The sequence below is a fragment of the Notamacropus eugenii genome, chromosome 4, assembly GCF_028372415.1.
Source record: "Notamacropus eugenii isolate mMacEug1 chromosome 4, mMacEug1.pri_v2, whole genome shotgun sequence".
Classification (NCBI taxonomy): Eukaryota; Metazoa; Chordata; class Mammalia; order Diprotodontia; family Macropodidae; genus Notamacropus; species Notamacropus eugenii.
Window position 1 is genome coordinate 435,465,710 of NC_092875.1, and position 14,704 is coordinate 435,480,413.

Here is a 14,704-nt window from a genome sequence, read left to right on the forward strand (position 1 = left end):
TTGCCATTAGATCACACTGCCTGATGCCTATCTTGAAAGTATTAAAGTAAAAATTCATAGTAGAGGAAAAAGCAATGAAATAATATTTGGTGATTATAAATACTTTATATCCTATATGTATTTGAAAATTTTGGCAAACTGCTTTTGTATCTTTTATACTATCTATAACATAACTATATACAAATAATCATCTTCTGGTAGATTTCTAAGGTGTCTGGGTCAGCCTCTCATGTCTCCCACCTGTACTTTAGGTCCTTTGGGGAAGAAACACTTCGTATGACTAGCATTAGCTATGTACTGATCAGATTATTTAACCAAAAATAAGATTGCCTGTTAAACTCCTCTCATCCTATTCCAGCTTTGACCACAGATTTTTGTGAGCTAGTTTTTATAAGTAAAAGATAGTCAATGACTGATGTTCACCCAGATCTTCTAATGCCCATTGACAGTCAGCAAAAGTCAACATTCTGAGATTGGTCAGACTCCTACTGTTGCTGCTATAGGTCTGCATGTACTTCGTGATAGACGTAGCAACATGTACTTGTCCTGGGCACAACTCATTAGCACTACCTCTTTCCCTAGATACAAGTCTACCAGCTCCTGGGTTTTGCTCATGACTCCTTCGGGATAAATACTGAAATTCCCCTGATGCTCTTTCCAAAGGGAGAGCAATTGACAGGGCACATGAATTCACACGCACATGTACGCATGCGCAGACACACACAGACACAGAGTATACTGCTCTGTTACTGCTGCTCAGCCTTGTCTGAAAGGCTTTACCTGGTGCCCCTTTATTTGGCTTAACAGGCTAGCTTTGTACAAGCCCACAGGATCTAATGGACCAAGGTACACCAACAACATTCCTACTGTCTGCTCCCTTTAAGTGCTGTGGCTACAGAATCCCTGAATGAAAGGGCCAGCTCTATCAGTTGGCGTCACCCCAGCGTTTCTCACATGGCAGCCCCACTTGTGAGCTGTATGTGTCCATGTGCACCTGTGCTTTGCTGTACTTCTTTCTTACCACTGTACTGACAGCAAATTGTGCTTATACTTCTGAACCTACTGGTTGTATATTTGAGTACCCTCAGCTGGGATTATCACATGAAACAGTAAACAGTAAAGAACAGTAAATGCAAGTATTTCCAAAAAATGTATTTTTGCTGTCTTAACATTATCTAATCCAGAGAACAATAATGATACTTAAAGAATACTTTAGGTTTGGAAAATCCCCCACCTCTACCCCACCCACCTCCACCCTGAACCTATGAGGTAGGCTTTGCAAGTAATATTGCTATTCTCAGTTTACAAATAAAGAACTAGTTAAGAGGGAAGCAGACTCATAGCTCTCCTCACCTTGATTGTGTATGTTCTATTTCCGCTCTCTCAGGACCAGATAGGTGGCATCTTCTGATCAAGGTTCCAGGGTACCCTGACTGCACTGGGGCAGTTAGCTTAAGACCCCACTGTGCTCCTCCATGGTTGAGGATCAGTAACTTTCACCCCAGTTCTATGAGTAGTTTACTTCAAAGATATGAAAAGAGCAAACATAAAAACATTTTCCCACCAATAGCCTAGGGGCATATTTACCTCCTATCTACTTTAGAGTCTGTAATAAGCTTAAAATTTAGCTCAGTTGTTATATAGTATTAGTCCCATCAAGTTCATGGCAAGATGAAGTATGTTAGGTTTTCTATGATGATGCTCCTACTTGTGAATTATTTGGACCATTAGATTTAGAAGGGAAAGGTCAGCACAGGCACGATGATGAATTAGTATGTTATAGGGAAAGATCATTGGATTTCATGTCAGAGAGCCACTTACTACTTGTGACCATGGGAGAATTATTTAATCTTTCTTGGTAAGTTTTTTATTAAAGTATAAGTTCACAGATTTAAAGTTGGAAAGGACCTTTGACTTTAACTTATTTCCTATAAAAGGAAACTGAAGCCTAGAAGAAATCAGCTACTTGGTGAAATCCACACACCTAGCAGTAAGGTAAGACTCAGGATTGGAAGCCAGATCCTTTGACTCAAGGTCAACCCTATGTGCTGCCATTGGGGAATGAGGGATGGAATAAGTCACTGGAACATAACTATGAAGCTGGAAGGGATTTTAGACTTGTTTACTCACATTTCCTACTTTAAGTTTATAATTCTATGAAATGACTTTGCTGATTATTAATGAATATTCACTAGATGGTGAATGTTAGTCATAGCATATATTATACATAAAATATTATTACTATTAATAATAGTAAGTATATTCTGTGTGTTTATATGTAATATATATGAATATACATTTTATATGTACACACATTCTTAGGTCTGTATTTCTATATACAAATAATATATTACCAAACAGTCTATATTATGTTTAAAAAATAAAGAATCCTTATGAATCATCAAATAGATTTAATTTTTTTTTACCTCTGTTTAATTCATTATTAGAAAAATTCCATGATAGGAAAGCACTGTGTTGTTTTTTTCTTTACTGGCAGTTTTCAAGTATATGTGTTTTCAGCGTACCTTTCTCTTCTTTCAGTCGTTCATTGTTTTTTTCTATTATTTTTGTTATACATTAGTAGTCCTTTTTCTCAGATGTATAGTTAATTAAAAAAAACAATTTTCAATCATTATATTTACTTGTTTGTTTATGATTTATATGAAGTATCCATTTTGCATGCATAGCTAACATTTCAATCACAATTTAAAAAGGAACTTTCCAAGTAATTACTTTCTTTTCCTTTCTTTCTCTGGCTATTTTTTCCCATCTTTTAGAGCCCCCGCATAATATTATTCCTTTTCAGTCTAGCCATCTGCCTGTTTTAGCCACTTCTTCCTTTTCTATGTTTCTTCTATATAGATTTCCCCATATGTCTGTGTCTTCCTTTATCCACAAGTCCAGACACTCTTCCATGGTGTTCTTACCTCCCTATCCTTGTGTCCCGTCTGTTCATAAATAACTCTTTCATCTGCTTTAGATTCCCAACCCCCATTCTTTCTAAAAACAGTGTGAAAAGGAGCCTAAAGTACACATAGCAAATATGTATATATAGTTTTATATCAGAATAGCGTTTATCAGTTTTCATCATTTGTCTTAATCTGTCCTTCTTTGTCTTTTCCTTAATGTATATTTATACACACAGACATGCACTCAGTTTTTTGCTAAATATTTATATAGGTTAGATTTTTTAAAAAATGTATATTTAAAAAGTTTTCTCAGATCTTTATTAAGCCATTTTGCACTTCTCAGTCTCCTTTGCTGACTACGGTTTGCCATTCTTGGAACAGTCCTGTTCGAACCTTTTGTTCTTTGTAAATTAACGTAATATGTCAGGATCAGCAAGCTTCTTCCCCCTGGGAGCTTGGCAACCTGACACCGGGTGGATTTGTTCTTTTGGAAGTCTTGGTCCTAGAGAATGTGTCTCTAAATGAGCATGTCACAGAAATATATTCAGTATAATCTGTAGAAAGTTCAATGTTTAGGGATTTTAAATGTTCAGAGCTATTTAAAAGATGCCAAATTTACCACTATTGTGTATTAGTGGTTAAGTATTCTTCTCTCCATGCACCCAGGACTGAACTTTGGCCATCTGTTTCCATTAAGAAATGACTCATTGTAAAATTTCCCTTAATCTTAGTCTTTTCTTTTTTGGCCAGTTCAGAGTTGTTAATGTTTATTCTAGTATCAATCGTAATTTTACTTTCTATGTTCCTGCAGAATTTTGACTCAACAGGAAATAAACCTAGGTGATATAATCTTGGAAACTGAGCAAAAACTATATATGATGAAATATAGTTTCCCATTATACTTTTAATGGGGATATTCTAACCTGCTTTATACTTTCTAGTCAGTAGTGTTTTACAATGAACCTAAGATCATAATAATTATAATTTTTGTAAAATTAAAAATCCCGTCCATATTTTCCCTCATTTTGGACTACATAGAAAGAAAGCACTTAAAAATAACTGGCTTTCTGTTGTAATAAAGTTGAAATGTTATATATAAGGTAAAATAGTTAATTATTATTCTTAGAAATTTTAAGAAATCTATATTCTAGTGTTCTGCTGGAGTTACTGGGAATATCATGCATAGCATACATTATAATTATAGAAAGAATCTGTTAGTTTTAAATTCTCTTAACTTTTTGAGACACTTTGGGAAGAGGTTTTGATTAGATGGGATGTTGGAAGTGGTTAGAATAGTTAGAATATTAGAATTCCAAAATTCTGTGGGTTAAAGTTTAAGGTCATTGATAAGCTGGAAAGTGTCCTGAGGAGGGTAACCAGGAGGTTGAAGGGCTTTGGTTTAACATCCTACCAGACTGATTAAAAAAACTAGGCATGTTTAACCTGGAGAAGACTGGAAGGGAAGGGGAGAGGAGGAAGTAGATAGGATAGCTGATAGCTTTCTGCAAAATTTTAGTGACTGGACTGTCTTGTAGCTAAAGGAGTAGACTTCTTTTAGGGCTTATAGGGCAATAATTGGAAGGTATAAAAATTAAGTCTTGATGCTAAGAAAAGTTTCCAATTAGAAGTGTCTCAAAGTTGAATGCACTACCTTGAAGGATGTGCTATATAGTCATATAACCATATATAGTTATATAGTAGGAGTTCCTTTCATATATGGATTGGACTAGATGGCTCTAAGATTGCTTCCAACTATTAAATTCTGTGATTAGTTATTTTTTTTAAGGAGTGTTTTCGTGATTGCTGATTTACGCTGTTTTTTAGAATTTAAACTAAGGGACAAGATGGAACTGAAATTCTTAAGTTTAGCCTGAGGATAAAAACTCTCCATTGATGAAACTGACTTACTGACTTGTTGAGCAGCATTTTAAATTTTGTTGCTCTTGTTTTATGTGAGTATATATATGTGGAATAAGATCAGTAGATGAATTCAGGAGCAAATTTGTGATTTATAAATATTTTAAATTTTAAAGACTTTGTTCTCAATATTTTACTATTGGAAACATTTTCAAAAAATATTTCTAATAAAAGAACAATTGCCAATTATGAACAATTCTTCACTCAGAAAATATTCTTAAGACTAGTCTGCAAAATTATGGACTAGTGCCAAACATAGTTTTTGTGTATTTCTTATCCATATAATAAATTTCCACTGAGTGCCTGGGTGATAATGACTCAAAAACTCTTTTAGTAGGATCAATAAAATAATATTTCATCCTTACAACTCTAAGTGATACAAATAACTTAAAATGTGTTGCTCTCTATATCATTTAGTAAATTTAAGAAAATCAAACAGTGTTGGAGAGGTCCTTAGCTAACATCTTGTTTGGTTCCCCACAATAATAATTTATAAGCAGTAGTAGCCTAAAAGTAATGAAAGGAAGTTTTTCATCTATAGCTAAATTTTTCAAGAATGTGAGACTCATTTACTCTTTTGGATGTAATCAGCAATAAATAAAAACTACTTCCTAAAAATAATCAGCATTTGAGAGTTGAAATTCACCCCAGCAGCCATTTAGTTCAAACCATTCATGAAATTTCTGTGGTAGAGTGAATAGACAGCTGACCTAAGAGTCAGAAAGAACTGAGTTCTAATCCACTGTCTGACATAGTGACTGTGTGACTTCTTACATTACTTAACCTCTCAGTGCTCTGTGCTATTAAGTCTATCTAGTATAGGTCTCCATTGATATAGTTTCCTTCTAAAGAATTTTCTGTACCGATGGAATGTAAGATTTGGACACCCCAGAATAGTAGCCTATAATTATATATGAACAGAATATATATATATATATATATATATATATATATATATATATATATGTGCATATATATGCATGTGTGTAAAAACATATGTATATGTATGCATATTTATATATGCATGTATAGTTATGTATATATACATGTATATACACATACATATATGTACTTGTATTTATATATAGATAATACTATATGTAATTTATATATCATGTCAAGAGCATCTTTAAAAAAGTTAGTTGGAATGATGATATAAATTGGAAGTGATTCTGGTGTGGTTGATTTTTTTTTCCTTTAACCTGCTCCATTCATTGCCAGAGTCATCTGGTTATATGCTAACCACACTGTTTCCTCCCCCACCTCCTTAAGCCAAAGATTTAAGATCCAACAAAATCTTAACAAGGTTGCTTTTAAGTTGGTACAGATTTATTCATCAGTAAGTAGCCTTTTGATTTTCTCTTTGAAATTGACCTCTGTCACTGAAAGTTTGATTATTTCAGGATTAGTCAATCTGTAGCAAGGGCATGTCTTTGCTTTCTAAGTGGCAGATATTTCTTTTCTGTTATCCCAGGCTTTGACTATATTTTGTAATTTCTTTATATGCTCAGTCTTCATGCTATGGTCATCTACTTTAGTGGTGTCCTTTTCAAAACCCTTGAAATACTTGTTCCCAAGAGGCAGTGGAGTGTAGTTTAAAGGGCAATGGTCCTAAAGTTCTAAGATTTGGCTTCAAATCCTGGCACTGATACTTACCGGTTATGTGATTCTGGACTAATCACCTTTTTTTTATATCTGTAGAATTGGGATAATAATACTTATACTATATAGTAGGCAATTATAAGATACTTATACTATAAATACAATATTACTTATACTGTATATTTAAATATATATACTTACGCTGTAAGTATAATAACATTTGTACTTAATACTCAACCCTCAAGGGGTTTGTGAAGAAAGTACTTTGCAAGCTTTAAAAATATAGAATTTTTTTCTGGTATTTAATCTTCTTACCATTCAACTCTATATAACTCCTGTCACCTACCTGCTCTCAAATGACCAAACTTTTCTAGAAGAAAGAATAAAACCATGCTGACTAGGTCTACTATAACTTTTTATTATCCCAAAACTTTCCTGGCCTCTTATTACTGCACAGCAATTTTTGAATTTATATCTTATTTGCTCTCTGTCAAATTCCTTCTTTTCCAAGCTGTGACTGTAAGGGTCAGCAAACCATGATGCAAAGGTGAAGTCCGACTTGCCACTTATTTTTATACAGCTTGTGAGATAAGCATTATAAAAAAAAAATGTTTAAATAAAAAGCTTTATTTAAATATATTTTTAAAATGTAGAAACAATTCTTAGCTTTAGGTCCAAATAAAAACAGGTGGTAGACTGAATCTAGCCCTTTGGCCATGGTTTGTGAATCCATGCTCTAACGCTAATCCAATTAACCTTAACTCCTAATGTGAAATAAATTCTTCTTTCACTACCCACTCTATTTCTTCTCCCCTCAAACTTAGATAACCTCTTCCAATTTATTGAAGACATTAAAGATTTTAAGGACAGAGATTGTTTTCATCTATATGTCCCCAATGCTTGTCATACTGCCTAGTATGTCATAGGTACTCAGTGAACCTGTGTTGAATATGGTTACCTCAACTCATACTCTACCACTCCTTTGTCAGGGCAATAGGTGGCTTTCCTTATTATTGGAGATAGCCTATCCATCCTCTCTGCATTCCCATTTCACCTCTTCTCCTTATGACCTTGTTCCATCACTCTCATGTATCTTTAACCTTTCCCCCTTAGCCTATGGCTTTCAAGTTTGTAAAGTGACTTTCATAACAACCCTATAAGGTATGGCTGGTCCATCAGGTGAGAAAATTGAGGCTGAGAGAACAAGTGATTTTCCCATGTCAGAGGCAGGATTTGCACACATGTCCTTTTGATTCCAAGTCCACCAGTATACACCAGGGCTGTGGAACTGCAGCCTCGAGGCCATAGGTTCCCCACCCCAGGTATTTACTCTGGCATGTTTCATAGAGGCACTAACATAATTCCAGTTATATAGTTATCTAGAGAGGGTAGACTGAGAGCATACGTGGAGTCATAACTCTGATCTGAAAATACTGGCTGAGAAAACCTGGAGTGCTAACTGCAAAAGAGACTCTTAGTAGATATGTCACCTGAATGGTGGGCAGTTTGGTGGAGAGCAATTCCAGAAGAGAATGAATGTATAAAAGTGTCAGCTGTTTTAAAATTTTCTAATGATCTCTTTAACTTAAATATGTTCCCCTTTTCTTTGTAGGATGTAGGATCTAATTCAGCCTCTTTATTGTTTTGAGGGTATTACCTAGATGAATTTGTGGTGAACTTCCTGAAACAAAGAATTCTAACCATGATAGGTTTCTACAGTGGCACTAAAACCCTGAGAGTTATGAATTAGCAACTACCTATGCTAGGTAGCATTTGGCCGTGCGCATTGCATCCTCCTTGATACTCTATCTTCCTTTGCTTTTTGTGACACTATATTCTCATGGCTCTAACACTGGGTTGCTTGAATCTCCTAGCCTCCAAAAAGTCTCCTCAGAACTACAGTCCCATGTTTTCCTCTGGATATTTCCATTTGGATGTCCTACCATCACCTCATAGTAATATATCCAAAGATTGAACACATCATCTTGTCCCCTCAAACCTAACTTCGCCCTTCAAATTAATGGTACTGTTCTTTTGATAGCACTAACATTATTCTGGATATCTGGATTTATAATCCCAAAGTCTTCTTTGACTCTTTCTCTTTCTTCTCCATGCTTCTAACCAGTTGTCAGACCTTGTTGATTCTGCCTCTCCAAGATCTCTTCTATCTATATTCCTATTGTCAGTGCAACCACTAAGTGTAATTAAAACCTTCATCTCTTCTCAAGTGGTCTGTTGTTACTAATGCCCTCCCTTCAGAAACCATCTTACAATCATATTACATATATGTGCTATGACTAGATATATTTATATTGTGTATATCATATGGCTAAATATAGCGTGTATATATATGTGTGTGTGTGTATATATATATATTGTTTCTCCTTAGAAAGTACACTCCTTTAGGGCAGCTATTGTTTCATTTATGTCTTTTATATCATCAGTGCTTAGAATACTGCCTGGTATATAATGGACACTTAATAAATGTTCAGTGGTTGATTAGTTGTTGGCATAGTTTCTACCTGGTATTCTCAAGTCCTTTCGTTCTTCTCTGTAACCCATATTTCATGCCACTGATTGAGTAATCTTTCTAAGTCAGTGCTGTGATCATATGTCATTCCTCTTCTCAGAAACTTCAATTGACTTCCTGTTATTACTGAATACTAAAACTCTTTATCCTAGCATTCAGACCTCTCTTTACAATTTACTGTTTAGTATAATAAATGGATAAGTGGAAAATAAAGAGTTCCATAAGGAGGTGTTCTCATGGATTAGATGCTTCCTCAGTCATTAAATCCGAGACTCGATAGTAGACTAACACAAGGTTTCCCATCGCCAACAGTTAGGTAAAGAACGATCGTAGAATTTGATTCAAGTCAAAGTAATGCAATGAAATTCAACAAACTATTATTAAATACTTACATGCAAAGCACTGTGCTGAGGCACTGGAGAAACTTAAGATAGATATAACACAGACCTTTATCTCAAAGATTATAACGAGAAACTCTTAATTCAGCCTCTTGCTTGGTTAGGGGGATTATCTAGATGAATTTATCCTGACCTGTTTAGCACAAGAATTCTAACCATAGTAGGATTCTACAGTGGCACCAAGAAACCATCAGATTTATGAGTTAGCAGCTAGTATTTCTTCAGCATACCCTTCTTTAAAGGGCTACTAGTGACACTGGAAAATAAACTCCACCAGTTTTTCATTGCTTCTCTCGAGGGACAGGAAGTAGCAATGGCATCCTCCAGCTTTCTAACTGGGCAAAAACTTCTTGTAGATCCTACAACTACTATGGTTTGACCATTGTCCTGTTGAAGCATGCCTTTGACGCACTGAAGAACACTTAGTGGGGACTGGCATTTCAGAAAAGAGGAGGGGCTGAAGCAAATGATGAGGCGAGAACTCAGGCCTCACCAGGGGTTGGAGCATTTGGTTCTAGAACACCTTCTGAATACTAGATCTAAGCTCTTATCTACCAAGCTAGCTCTTTTTATGGAGATTTGACCCCTTAAGGTATCCTTAAATTCATTGTTTGAATTTTATGCTCCTAGGACATTAGGACTAAAAAGGGGGAAGTGGGAAGCACCACTATATTTTCAGTTCAAAGTCCTTCTATCCATTTAATAACATTTGCACTCCCTCAATCAATTTCACATTTATCTCACAGTTCTTGTCTTGATTCTTAAGCTTTTTTGATATTTATTTCTTTTTTAAACATCTGTAAAATAACTTTATGGCAGGTAAATAATGTGAATTGCTTTCAAAATTTTGAATTAAATATTTAATTTAGGTTTATGATGAAGTTAAATCTAAAGTTCATTGATATTTATGCCCCTAAATTTTAGACTTAGTTGGCCTCCTAGGATTTTAGATCGGAAGGCAGCATGGTATGGTTGGTTGGTTGGTGGTTGTACTTTGTTCTTCAAGAGGACCAAAATGACATCACCACGATAAAGTCAAGTTTCAATATGTCTGACTGTGGCTGATCAGACCAACATGACCTCGGAATGCTCTACCACAGATTGGGCACAAATAATCCATGTGAACATTTGTGGTAGATTCTCTAAATTTGCGCATCTTGCATTTCCTTTGAGCTGTTTCAATTCTGCTTTGCTCATAGAGCACAGCACCTTCTCTGATGTGGACACGCCATGCTGGGTAGTCCTGTGCCTGTGTCTCCCATGTCCCACAATCAAATCCAAAGTTCTTGAGAGAGACCTTGAGAGTGTCCTTGTATCACTTTCTTTGACCACAATGTGATCGCTTGCCCTGTGTGAGTCCTCCATTAAATAGTCTTTTTGGCAAGCGTACATTTTGCATTTGAACAATGTGTGCAACCCATCAAAGTTGCACTCTTTGCAACTTTGAATGCTTGGCAGTTTAGCTTGAGTAAGGACCTCAGTGTCTGGTACCCTATCCTGCCAGGTGATCTTCAGAATCTTCCTAAGACAATTCAAATGGAAGTGATTCAATTTCCTGGCATAGCCCTGGTAGATTGACCAGGTTTCACAGGCATACAACAAAGAGGTCAGCACAATGGCTCTGTAGACCTTCAGTTTGGTGGTCAGAGTATTGGACTTGAGAGTGGACCTGAGTTCCAGTCCTGCCTTACTAGGCACTTGCTAGCTTACTACACACTTACTAGCTGTGTGACTCCACGTGAGTCACTTAACCTCTATTGAACTCAGTTTTCTTAACTACAAAATGAGGCCTCCAGGAACTCTAAGATCCCTTCCAGCTCTTTTGAGTTTATAATCTGATGAAATGCAATCCTTTGTTATTCCTAGAGGGGAGAGACTTTTGTCCTGATTTGATCTTGCAACCTTCCAAAGTCAATGAGAGTCCCATGGGCTAGATGAGTCATTGTGGTACAGCATAAAGAGCACCATGTCTAATGTCTGAGGACACTGCCACTTGCTTCTTGTGTGACTTTAGGCAAGTCATGTGACATCTCTGGATCTCATTTTCCTCATCTGTAAAATGAGTTGGTTGAACTTGATGATCTTGAAGGTCACTTGCAGATCTAGGTCTGTGATCCTGTGACTAGGAATCACTCGAGGCTGGGTTAAATCTCAGCAGAATTCTGAATTAAAGGTAGGTGAAGCCCATCTTTGCTCCACAGGGCAGACAGAAAATAGCAGCTTCTAGCAATGAGCAGGCAAAGTGCTATGTACTTAGACATTCATTTTAGCTACATGTGAACTTAAGTCTAATTTAAACAGCGGAATAAACTGTTTGGTTTTTTATGCTCCTTCTAGAGGAAAGATTTTCTCTTTTTTTGTAGCTCTGTAGAATGCTTTTCTTTGGTGACCTATGGATCCTCAAGGGGAGAACTGGGCTATTGCTGATACAGTGAAAACTTTTATGATTGGATGATAAAAATGACTGCAAAGAATATTGTGAACCATTCACAATATTCCTATTATAAATGTTAAAAATATCTGAAAGGGGTATGACAGTCCTGGAATATATGCTTAGGAGGCTGGGATTGTCTAAGTCTCTGACTTTGATAGTAACCAAAAAGAAGGTGTTTTATAAAGACACATGATATGCTAATTATAATAATCACCATTAATAATAATCATCAGCCACATTGTCTTCTTCCTGCCCTGCAGGGTGCCATGAGACACCTTTGGAAGCCTGGGAAGAGAAAAAGCCCTTTCTTGGGCATTTGCTTTCTGGGAGGAGATGAGTGGATTTCTCCCAACTGCTTGTAAACCAGAAGACTTGCTTAGGTTTATACCACCCAAGCTTCTGACCAATGGGTCAGAGCATAAGGTTTATTGTTCTCGTTACTCCTCTAAGTACTATGAATAGTAATGGGGCACATCTTAAGGCACTGAGAATCTCCTAGATCTTAGCTTCAATTCTGACTATGGTATTTTGAGGTCTCAGATGAGAAATTTTTCTACTGTGGGTAAGAGTGCTTGCATTGGGATGGGGTGGGGAAATCAGTTGAGAGTCAAATTAATGAAAAAGCATGCAATGCTATAAATTAAATCTTTTTTAACATAGTTTAACATTGTTAAAGAAGTACAGATGGTTAAGCTTAATTTTAAAGTTTACATTAAGAGACATAAAACTCTTCAATAAATACTGCATGTATTTTAAAATATATCTGAATTTAACATTGTGGCCAGTTAAGTTTGGGGGAAGAAACGAAGGAAGAGGGGATATGACAGATGGGAAAGGGTGAAATTTAGAAGAGAAAAAAGAGAAAGAGAAAAAGAAACATCTACAAATAAAGAAAGAAGGAAAAAGAATTAGGAGTATTGGAACAACTTGGAGAAAAAGAGAAAGAAAAAGATGGAGAAAATTCCTTTTGCTTTGGTGTGAAGTACTCTAATCACCCACTGTCCTACTCACCTGAGCTTTGTACTTTAATCTTGTATCACTGTCCTTTCAAATGCAAATGACCACTTTATAGGAAAGGAAAATGCATTTATATAGCATTGTATTGCTAAGGGGAGAGGAATAAGTATTTATATGACATTATATAGCACCTACTATGTACTGGGCACATTGCTAAGTTCCTTTTTTTATAAAAAAAAAAACAACAATTATTATCTTATTTGATCCTCACAACAATATTAGAAAATAAGTGCTACATATGTATACACACACATACACACACACACACACACACACACACATATATTATCCTTGTTTTGCAATTGGGAAAAAATGAGGCAAGTAGAGGTTAGGTGACTTGCCCAGGGTCACACAACCCATAACTATTTGAGACCAGATTAGAATTGAAGTCTTTCAGTTCTCTATCCACTGAACTACCATCTGCTGCTGAAGACAGGTCCAGGAGGAAATATATCAGTCATCCAAGAAGGGGTGGGCATTATTATCAGAAATGCAAAGACTTTAATGCCTTCAGAACACTATTTTCCTGTAAGTAGGTAAAATCGAGAAGAAGCTTGAAAGTATGCTGCTCGTTCTCCATTTCTTTTCTAAGTGTTTGTCATCATTTTTTATTTATCAATATATTATTTTTAGTGGCTAATGAAACCCACTACATTGTAATATATTAAAAATAGATTTCACTTGAGAAATAATGAAAAGAAATATTAGCAATCCAAATCCCTGTCTTACAAAACTCTGCACAAATGATCAGCCAGGAAGATTTAATTATATAAAAAAAGCAATTATGTATATACTTAACAATGTGTATTGTATTTGAAAAAAAATATGGAGACATAGATTAGCAAATTTATTTTATTATTTCTGCCTTTTTCATAAGGCTGCAATGAAGATTAAGATAATTTATTTACCATATGCGAACACTTCATGAAGTTTACCATGCTATGTATGTAGCTGAAGTGCTATAACTACTACCCCAGGTGGGAGCCCCTGCCCCAGTGTTTCGTCCATGCCCTCCCCATTTTGTCCCTTAGCCTTTTCATCCCTTTCATCCCTCCATTATCATCCCTCCTTTTCATCCCTCCTTTTCATCACCTCCATTATCAGTTCTATGAGGATGATGTCCAGACTCTGTTCTCCCATCTTTCCCTGCTTCTCCGGTCATGATTTTCTTTTGCTAGATTTTTAGTGACATGTTTTATTTTTTTACATAGCCTAGATTTTCTCTTTTTATGTCTCCCCCTTTCTTAAGAAAAAGAAAACAAATACATCAAATGCTATTAATATAATAAAAAAATTCCAACTTTACATAAGTGATGTTTCACACTGATAGATTCTCTACTACTGCAAGGAATTTGGGTCTGGGAGTAGCTTGTGGTTTTCTAATATCCCTTCTTGGTGACAAGCTTATATTTTGTAATTTTACAACATTAATTTTTACTTTTTAATTTTTAAAAAAATTCTTAACACAATTTTTTTAAAAAAAATCTATGCACATGGTAGAACAAACCAAAAAAATTCTAGATGAGACCAGTTCACATCATGTGCTTTTGCTTTTTTAAGTATGTAATAAAGTTTGCACATTACTTTCAGAATTTTTCTGCTTGTCTTCGTTTCCTTCTAAAATTCCTTCTATCTTCTTTTGTGTATTTTTGATTTTTTTCAATGGATGCCTTTTGGTGGGTGGGTATTATTATTGCTAAAACAAAAATGAACCCTCCTCCCTAACCTCCTACTTGAATCAGAATTTCAAGAGATGGAGAAAAATAACAACAACAAAAAAAAACCCAAACCATAATCAACCAAAGGAATCCGTGCATGAAAAATATGTGTCTCTACACCTGGTGTCCATCATCTTTCATGAAATAACATTATGCATCATTGGAGATGTGGTTGGCCA

At 35.6% G+C, this 14,704-nt stretch overlaps 1 protein-coding gene across 13 annotated transcripts in view; it reads left to right on the forward strand.

Moving 5' to 3' along the window:
- TCF4 (transcription factor 4) overlaps window positions 1–14,704 on the forward strand; it is a 433,335-nt gene that overhangs the window by 69,926 nt on the left and 348,705 nt on the right. Inside the window, exon 1 of one of the 13 annotated variants that reach the window (XM_072605987.1) lies at window positions 1,938–1,995. The exons of the other annotated variants lie outside the window; for them this stretch is intronic. The gene's annotated coding sequence lies outside the window, so the exon portion shown is untranslated. Of the gene's footprint in view, window positions 1–1,937; window positions 1,996–14,704 lie in introns of those variants that run through there. 13 annotated transcript variants of the gene reach the window in all.